Genomic DNA, 9,979 nt, shown 5'->3' with positions numbered 1-9,979 from the left:
CGGAATCCTAACCGCTTACGAAATGAGAAAAGGGGGACCATCAGACAAGAGAGAGGCCGCATTCAAAGCCTCAGAAAAAGGAGATTATAATGACTCAGGACATATGTTAGAAGAAGAGGAAGAATCAAATTTTGTCAAGAACCTTCAACGGGGTTCTGGAAGATTTAGAGGTAAGCTACCTTTCAAATGTTTTTCTTGTGGAAGAGTCGGTCACTATGCTGCCAAGTGTCCTCATAAAGATAAGCTTCACAAAGGTAAGGAACCAGTTAGATGGAACAGAAAACAGAATGTAAGTAAGAAAAGTTATTACACACATGAAGACAAGGATGGATTTTCAAATAGTGGTGAAGATGAACAAGGTAATGATTATAGACTTTTAATGGCTTTTGAAGATGATGATTTCTTGGATGCTATAGATGAAGAAGGTCTTTATGAAGAAATTTCTAAACTCAAAATTTGTTTAGAAGAAAAGAATATGATTATAGATACTCTGACATTCCAACTTGCTGAAAGGGAAAAACACAATGAAAAGTTAGAATGTGAAATTGTGGGACTTAGAAAAGACATTGAGAAAACAAAAGCTCTTAATTGTAGATTTGCTAAAGGATCTGAAACTTTAGATGAGATTATCAAAGTGCAGCGTTCTCCTCTAATCAAGACTAGTCTTGGGTATACTAAAGAAACATCTCAGGCACAGAAGCCATCTACCTCCAAAATTTATCTTGAAGAAGCAAGGAGAAGTGAATAGGTTGACAATCGACAACAAAGGCACAATGAAGATCATCAGGTAAATCAAGGACAATTTACTTCAAGAATGAACAGAGACACCAAGTAAATTGAGGGAAATATACTTCAAGGATGAACAGAAGTTACAACCAACCGCAGGTAAATCATTCTCAATTTGCCTCAAGAACGAATGGCTATTACAATCGCCTGGAGGGAAGGTTTGATGATCGCGGGAATTTCTTCAATGGCCAATGTTTCTCTTGTCATAACTTTGGACATAAAGCAGCTCAATGTGTTTCCTACAAGACCATCATGACCAGAGAAGCACGAAATCAAAGGAGTGTGACTGGAATCATGAAAAGAACCTACAATAACTTTTATGCTCTTGAAAATGAAATAGAATGTTCTATTTGTAACAACTTTGGTCATGAATATTTTGAATGCAGGAGTAGGTTTCGGCAAACAACTCAGAAGGAGCAAGCTTCATTGACCCCCAAAACATGGAGGAAGAAAGAACCGCAACCAGAAAGATGTGGTATAGCCTTATATGCGGAAGGGCAAGAAAATCAGTGGTACATCGACAGTGGATGCTCGAAACATATGACAGGTGATAAAGAAAAACTTCAAACATATAGTGCCTTAGAAAAGGAAAAGAAGGTCTCATTTGGAAATGACACCCCTGCATTCATAAAAGGTAAAGGTTCTATTCTTTTGAAAGAAAAGGTCAAAGCTAGGAATGTTATGTATGTTGATGGCTTAAAGCATAATCTATTAAGTGTCAGTCAAATGTGTGATCAAGGAAATGAGGTAATATTTTGTTCAAATGGATGTATTGTTCGTGAGCTTGATACAGGAGAAACAGTGATCAAAGGCATAAGAACACCAAATAATTTATACATACTCAAGGGAGGACAACATAAATGCTATCTAAGCAAGAATGATGAACATTGGCTATGGCATAGAAGATTGGGGCATCTAAGCTTCTCTCAAATAAGGAAAGCATGCAAATATTAGGCGGTTCGTGATCTCCTTGACATCATAATTCCAAACAATACAATATGTAAATCATGTCAGTTTGGGAAGCAAACCAGAGCTAATTTCCCTGAGAAGGAAGGATCAGCAAGTAGGCCACTTGAACATGTCCATACTAATGTATGTGGTCCATCTAGGAAAAGGTCACCTCGAGGAGAAGAATACTTTATATTGTTCATTGAAGACTTTTCCACGATGTGTTGGATAGGACTTATGAATCATAAAGACGAAGCTTTCGAAAAGTTCAAAGCATTCAAAGCCTTGGTTGAAAACGAATCAGATCACAGAATCAAATGCCTCAGGTCTGATAGAGGTGGGGAATTTACCTCTAATGAATTTTTCAATTTTTGTGAAGATCTTGGAATAAGAAGGCAATTCTCTACTGCAAGGACTCCTTAGCAAAATGGAGTAGTGGAAAGGATGAACAGAACGGTTCAACAAATGGCTCGTGCTATGCTTAATGATTCTGGTACTCCCGCAACCTTCTGGGGTGAAACCGCATTTGCTACAGTTACTATTCTCAACAAGACAAACGTCCAGGTAAACAACACTCAAATTCCTCATGAACTTTGGTATGGTAAGACTCCCACAGTAAAATACTTCAAAATTTTTGGAAGAAAATGTTACATCAAAAAGACTGATGAAAACCTTGGTAAGTTTGAACCTAGAGCAGATGAAGGCATTCTGTTGGGTCCCTATAATACTAGTGATTACCCCATTACTATTGTAGTTATACCCCTTATATATATTGTTGTGCCCCTATTACCCACATATTGTTATTTCTGTGCCCCATAGAATCCCTCTATTATTATTTTTGTGGCTTTATATTATTATTGTTAGGTCGGCTAGATTATATTGTGACTCCTTAGACTCCTATATATAGAAAGGAGGTTTTGTCATTTGTATCATCCAAGAATTGTTCATTTATGTAATGTAAAGTAGGTTGCCCCCTCGAAGAGGCTGAATTCTAAGGCGTTGATCTTTCTTTTCTATCTTTTCTTGAGCTGGTTTCATAACATTTGGTATCAGAGCTTTGGATTCTAGGGTTTCGCTGCTCCAAACAGGTCATAGTGGAATTTTCGCTATAACGTTTTTTCTGTGACGTTTCAGAAGTCTCAAAAAAAACCCATTTGAGAAGAAATCGCGCTGAACCTTGGGTCCGAATTTCAGAGTTTTTCGCACGACATTTTCGGAGATATGATCTGAGGAAGTTGGTCTTTTTGCAGACTCCTGAATTACACTCAAAACAGGTGACCTGGGGAAAATCGTCATAACTTTCTTTCTGAGCATCGGATTGAAATTGCGTAAGAAGTTACAGAAAGAGGACGGACTGTAGTTTTCTTTTATATATTTTTCAGAGTCAAATCTTGAAACAGTGACACGTGGCACGTCGTACAAGTTCGCTCTACTGAACTAGTCTATAATCAAGTCACTGTGGGAGATTTCGCATAACTCTTCCTTGGAGAATCCAATTTGGGTCAGACTTGTGGCATTGGAAAGAGGACAGAGAGGCCTACTACAAGTCACAAATTTAGAACTAGATAATCAGAAAGTACAGAGATACATCGGAGGCAATATCGAGCTCCTACAAAGTGAAAAAAGGTGTGTAGATTTTCTTTAATTTTTGCTTAAGCTTGGTTTGAAAATTTATTTTGAAGAAATTCAAAGGGCATATTAGAGAATTATTATTGGTAACTGATGCCCCGAGGAAAGAAAATGCAAACACCTAGTAAGGAGCCTGAAAGCTCTAGCATGACTCATGAAGAAGAAGAAGAAATGCTATATGATATATCAAAATTACAAGAACAAGTGCAACAAGTGTCACTTGCACAAAAAGCAACAGAATCTAAAATGGATGGTTTAAGGAAAGATGTAGAAGCTAAGATGGACGGTTTAAAGAAAGGTGTAGAAGCTAAGATGGATGGCATGGAAGCTAAGGTGAATGGCATGGACGCTAAAATTGATGGCATGGATGATAAGATGGATAAGTTGCTACAAGAAATGTTCACTAAGGGTGAAAGAGTACTAAAGGAAACTCATGATGAGAAAAAAAGAAATGTTAATCATGATTCCATAGACTCTAATGTTGGATCGAAGACTCACCATGTTCCAAAAATCGATATGAGGAAGTTTGATGGCAAGGATCCCGCCACATGGATATTACAGATGGAGCAATTCTTCGATCTCAATAATGTGCAAAACACACAAAAGGTACGTATGGCAACTTTATATTTGGAACCAAATCAGTTTGTATGGTATCAATGGCTTTGTTCTCGTAAACAATTTATCACTTGGGCAATTTTTACGGAAGAATTGATAGCACATTATGAGGATACAAAAAGCAACACTTTTTTTAGCCAATTGATAAGTCTCAAACAAAAGGGTTCAATAATGGAGCACATTGAGGAGTTCCAAAAATTGAACATAAGGGTAAAAGATATTCCAGAGGAGCATAGGATTGATGTGTTCATAGGGTCTTTAAAGGATAATATCCAACATGATGTGCGCCTTTGGGAACCTGATTCATTAGAGAAGGCATTCAGGTTAGCAAGAAAAATGGAAAGCAAAATTATGGCAACTAGGAAGCATACCATTCACAACTATAAAGACGGAAGTGTTGTTGCCCATAGTCTTCCACAACCTACAAGGTTGACACCACAACAATTGGAAGAAAAAAGAGCAAAAGGGCTTTGTTACAATTGTGATAGCAAATACACAAAAGGTCATAAGTGTGCTGAGAAGAAATTATTCTACATAGATTGTGAAGAGGAAGAAGAAAAGGAGCAAGAAAGGTCAAAAGAAGAGGATATATTCCAGGAACAAAGCCTAGATGAAGAACAAATAAATCCGACCATATCTTGTAATGCATTGGCGGGAATTACCACTCCTCAAACCATCAAGATAGAAGGACAAATCAAGAAGAAAAAGGTAATAGTGTTGATTGATTCAGGAAGCACCCACAATTTTATTCATTGTAGGGTAGCAAAAGAATTGAATTGCTTCCTATATCCAGCACCAGAGTGTCAAGTGATGATTGCAAATGGAGGAACAATAAATTGCTCTGGAAAGTGCCATAATATCAAGCTATCCATGGGAGAATATGTATTGACTAGCCCAATGCTTTCCATTCCAATGGGAGGTGTTGATGTTGTACTAGGAGTCCAATGGCTACAATCCTTGGGTACAATAGCTTTTAATTTTCAAGAACTTTTCATGAAATTTTCTGTGGAAGGAAAGGAAGTTGAATTAAGGGGTATTGCAGGGAAACCAGGAAAGATAATCAGCTCTAATGGCATGACAAAGCTTCTAAAAAAGGAGCAAAGAGGTGTAATTGCACAATTATGTTCGCTAGATGTTTCCACATTGGAATCATCTATTTCTCCAGATCTCCAAAAAGTCCTGGACAATCATTCCAAGGTATTTGAGACTCCCAAAGGTCTCCCACCTATGCGTGATCATGATCATGCTATTCATCTGATTCCAGGAAGTGTTCCTCCAAACATCAGGCCGTACAGATATCCATATGTCCAAAAAAGTGAAATTGAACGTATGGTTGCAGAAATGCTAGAGGCTGGTATAATTCAACCGAGTCAAAGTTCTTTCTCAGCTCCAGTAGTATTGGTGCACAAGAAGGATGGATCATGGCGCATGTGTCCAGATTATAGGGAGCTCAACAAGCTCACTATTAAAGATAAGTTCCCCATTCCTGTCATTGATGAATTACTGGATGAATTGCATGGATCAATTTACTTCACCAAGTTGGATCTTCGTTCAGGATATCATCAAATCAGAATGAAGATTGAAGACATTCCGAAAACGGCATTTAGAACTCATGAGGGTCATTATGAATTTTTGGTCATGCCTTTTGGCCTTACCAATGCACCTTCAACATTTCAAGGTTTGATGAATTCAATTTTCAAACCATTCCTTAGAAAATTTGTGTTAGTATTTTTTGATGATATACTAATCTACAGCAAGTCTTGGAAGGATCATGTTGAACATGTTGACAAGGTGCTACAACTATTGGAGGAGAAACAATTATATGCAAAAAGATCCAAATGTTTCTTTGGAGTCCAGGAGGTGGAATATTTGGGTCATATTGTATCTCATGAAGGAGTTAAGGTAGACCCTAGCAAAATTAAAGCCATTAAGGAATGGAAAATCCCCACATCCATAAAGCATCTGCGAGGATTTCTTGGGTTGACAGGGTATTATCGCAAGTTTGTTAAGAATTATGGGAGAATAGCAGCACCTCTAACAACATTATTGAAGAAAGATTCATTTTCATGGACTCCGGAAGCAACAAAGGCCTTTGAACATCTTAAAGAGGCAATGTGCCAAGCACCGGTCTTAGCTACACCGGACTTCACAAAAACCTTTATTGTGGAATGTGATGCTTCAGGAAATGGAATTGGTGCTGTTCTAATGCAAGATGAAAGACCCATTGCTTTTGAAAGTCGTCCAATCAAGGGAAAGTTTTTAAGCAAAGCTATTTATGAGAAGGAAATGTTGGCAATACTCCATGCACTTAAGAAATGGCGACCCTACCTAATGGGAAGACACTTCAAGGTAAAAACGGATCATGATAGCCTTAAATACTTTTTAGAACAAAGATTATCCTCTGAAGAGCAACAAAAGTGGGTCACAAAGATGTTGGGTTATGACTTTGAAATCATCTACAAAAAAGGGAAGCAAAATGTGGTGGCAGATGCACTCTCAAGAAAGGATGAGGATGTGGAAGCATTGTTGTGTGCCATTTCTATTATCCAACCAGATTGGATAAACGAAGCAAAGGAGGAATGGAAGAATGACGAAGAAGTGTGGGCACTTATTCGAAAGCTACAACAAGATTCCAGTACTTCTGATACATTTAGCTGGAAAAATGATTCGTTATGGTACAAAGATCGCTTATACCTCTGTAAGAATTCCCAGCTAAAACAAAAGATTCTTATGGAATTGCACACTTCTCCCTTAGGAGGGCACTCAGGATTTTTAAAAACTTACCACAGGGTTAAGAAGGAATTTTTTTGGGATGGCCTTAAATCAGATATTCAAAAGTTTGTGGCGGAATGTTTGGTTTGCCAACAAAATAAAGTTGAAACAATTAAGACACCGGGTCTATTACAACCTTTATCCATTCCAAGCCAACGTTGGGAGGAGGTTTCAATGGATTTTATCACAGGTTTACCCAAGTCTGAGGGAAAGAGTGTCATCATGGTGGTAGTTGACAGACTTACCAAGTATGCACACTTTTGTGCATTATCACATCCATTTAAAGCCAGTACAGTTTCTACTGCATTTATGGAAACAGTTCAAAAGCTACATGGAAACCCAAAGATTATTGTAAGTGACAGAGATCCCATTTTCACTGGAAATTTTTGGACAGAATTATTTTCTTGTCTTGGTACTCAGTTAGCTCATAGCTCATCTTATCATCCTCAATCTGATGGGCAAACTGAGATAGTAAACAAATGTTTGGAAGGATATCTTCGTTGCTTTGTATCTGATAAACAGACACAATGGGTCAAATGGTTGCCTCTGGCTGAATGGTGGTATAACACTTCCTTCCATACAGCAACAAAAATGACCCCATTTATGGCACTTTATGGGTATCAACCACCATCAATCACATCATATTTAAGAGAAAATTCTAAGGTTCAAGCAGTGGAACATCACATCGAACATCAACAACAAGTCCTCCAACTCTTAAAGGATAACCTCGTGTTGGCACAAAATAGAATGAAACAACAGGCAGATCAACATCGCAGTGAAAGAAGTTTTGATGTAGGTGATTGGGTATTCCTACGGCTACAACCATATAAGCAAATGTCCCTAAAGCAAGCTAAGAAGGATAATAAATTATCACCAAAGTATTATGGTCCGTACAAGGTGTTGGAAAAGATTGGTACTATGGCATACAAATTGGAGCTTCCTGCAGCTTCTCGATTGCACCCAGTTTTCCATGTTTCATGTTTAAAGAAGGTTATAGGCGACAAGCTCCCAGTTCAAACAATATTGCCAGAACTTGACGAGGAAGGAAAAATTATATTGGAACCGGAAGCAGTCACAGAAACAAGAACTCGACAGCTACGAAATCGATCAATTTCAAAGTATCTTATCAAGTGGAAGAACTTATCCGCTGAAGATTCCACATGGGAGGATGAGAATTTTATGCAGAAGTATCCAGAACTGCTCAAGCGTTGAGGACAACACTTTTTTGAAGGAGAGGGGCATGTTGGGTCCCTATAATACTAGTGATTACCCCATTACTATTGTAGTTATACCCCTTATATATATTGTTGTGCCCCTATTACCCACATATTGTTATTTCTGTGCCCCATAGAATCCCTCTATTATTATTTTTGTGGCTTTGTATTATTATTGTTAGGTCGGCTGGATTATATTGTGACTCCTTAGACTCCTATATATAGAAAGGAGGTTTTGTCATTTGTATCATCCAAGAATTGTTCATTTATGTAATGTAAAGGAGGTTGCCCCCTCGAAGAGGCTGAATTCTAAGGCGTTGATCTTTCTTTTCTATCTTTTCTTGAGCTGGTTTCATAACACATTCTTCTTGGTTACTCTCCCCACAGCAAAGCATATAAGTGTTACAATAAAAGACTTGGAAAAATTGTTGAAAGTATTGATGTAGTGGTTGATGAAGAAGGAAACATTCCTAGGTAAGTAAAATCTAAAGATTTCGAAGATGATGAGGATTATCCTTCAACAACAAATCAGACTCATGATGAAGAAGAAACCCATGAGGCACCAAAAGAACAGATAAGGGTAGAAGAAAAGACTCCATCCAGCTACGTTCAGAAGAATCATCCAGAAACTCAAGTTTTGGGGTAGAAAGAGGCAGGTGTACAAACAAGAAGAACTATTTAAGAAGCTTCAAGCTACCTAGCATTGCTCTCCTCCACGGAACCACAAAATGTAAGTGAAGCATGCAAAGATAAAAGTTGGGTCAAGGTCATGAATGAAGAACTGGAGCAGATTGAAAAGAATAACACTTGGGAGTTGGTTCCTAGACCAAACGATAAAAATGTAATAGGCACAAAATGGATATTCAAAAACAAACTGAATGAAAATGGAGATGTTATTAGAAACAAGGTAAGACTTGTTTGTAAAGGGTATGCTCAACAAGAAGGCATAGACTTTGAAGAAACTTTTGTACCAGTTGCTAGACTTGAGGCCATAAGAATTTTCCTTGCTCTTTAAAGCTTTCAAAAGTTGAAAGTATTTTAAATGGACGTGAATTCTGCTTTTCTAAATGGAGACTTGGATGAAGAAGTGTATATTGAGCAACCAGATGGGTTTATCCTTGGAAATGATCCAAAACTTGTATGTAGACTCAAAAAGGCTCTCTATGGACTTAAACAAGCTCCAAGGGCTTGGTATTATCATTTGGATAAGTACCTCCATCAACAAGGTTTTACAAAAGGATCAACAGACAGCAATCTATATATAAAAATTGACAATGATAAGTTGCTAATACTAGTTGTATATGTTGATGATATCATCTTTGGTAGAAATGAAGAAGAATGAGTCAAAACTTTGCCTTGGTGATGCAAAAAGAATTTGAAATGTCCATGCTTGGTGAGCTCACATATTTTCTTGATTTACAAGTCCAACAAAACAAGGATGGTATTTTCTATCACAAACCAAGTATCTCAAGCAGATCTTGAAGAAATATGGGATGGAGGATTCGAAACCACTATGTACCCCTATGGTAACAGGATGCAGCCTCAGCGCAAATGATGAATCAGCAACAGTGCATCAACCAACCTATAGATCCATGATTGGTAGTATTCTCTATCTAACAGGTACCTGACTAGACATTATGCATGCAGTGGGAATAGTTGGAAGGTTTCAGGCAAAACCAAAGGAAAGTTGTTACACAAAAATATCGTCACCATGATTATTTGCAGTCAGTATTTGTCTATCATCACTTGTACTGTCCTCCTAAGCAAGTCTTAGACCTCAGCTCTTCAAGTCAAGCTTTGAAAATGAGAGAAAGACATTGAAAATCAACAAAGCTCTGGTTCCGCACTTTCTTTCACTGTTGCCTGTGGTCCCGCACCTCATGTTCACAAAAACTGCGGACCTGCCCGCTCTGTCCCTAATGGAGTGGGTGTAGACCCCTGTGAAAGTCAAAAAGGCACAAGTTTATTCTAAAAAAACTCACTTTGGGTTAATTCTAGATGATTCTAGAAGGAAT

The sequence above is a fragment of the Pinus tabuliformis genome, chromosome 3_1, assembly GCF_031772625.1.
Source record: "Pinus tabuliformis cultivar Carrire ecotype Pingquan chromosome 3_1, CPIR1, whole genome shotgun sequence".
In the NCBI taxonomy this organism is placed as follows: Eukaryota; Viridiplantae; Streptophyta; class Pinopsida; order Pinales; family Pinaceae; genus Pinus; species Pinus tabuliformis.
Note: the sequence above shows the minus strand (reverse complement) of the source record.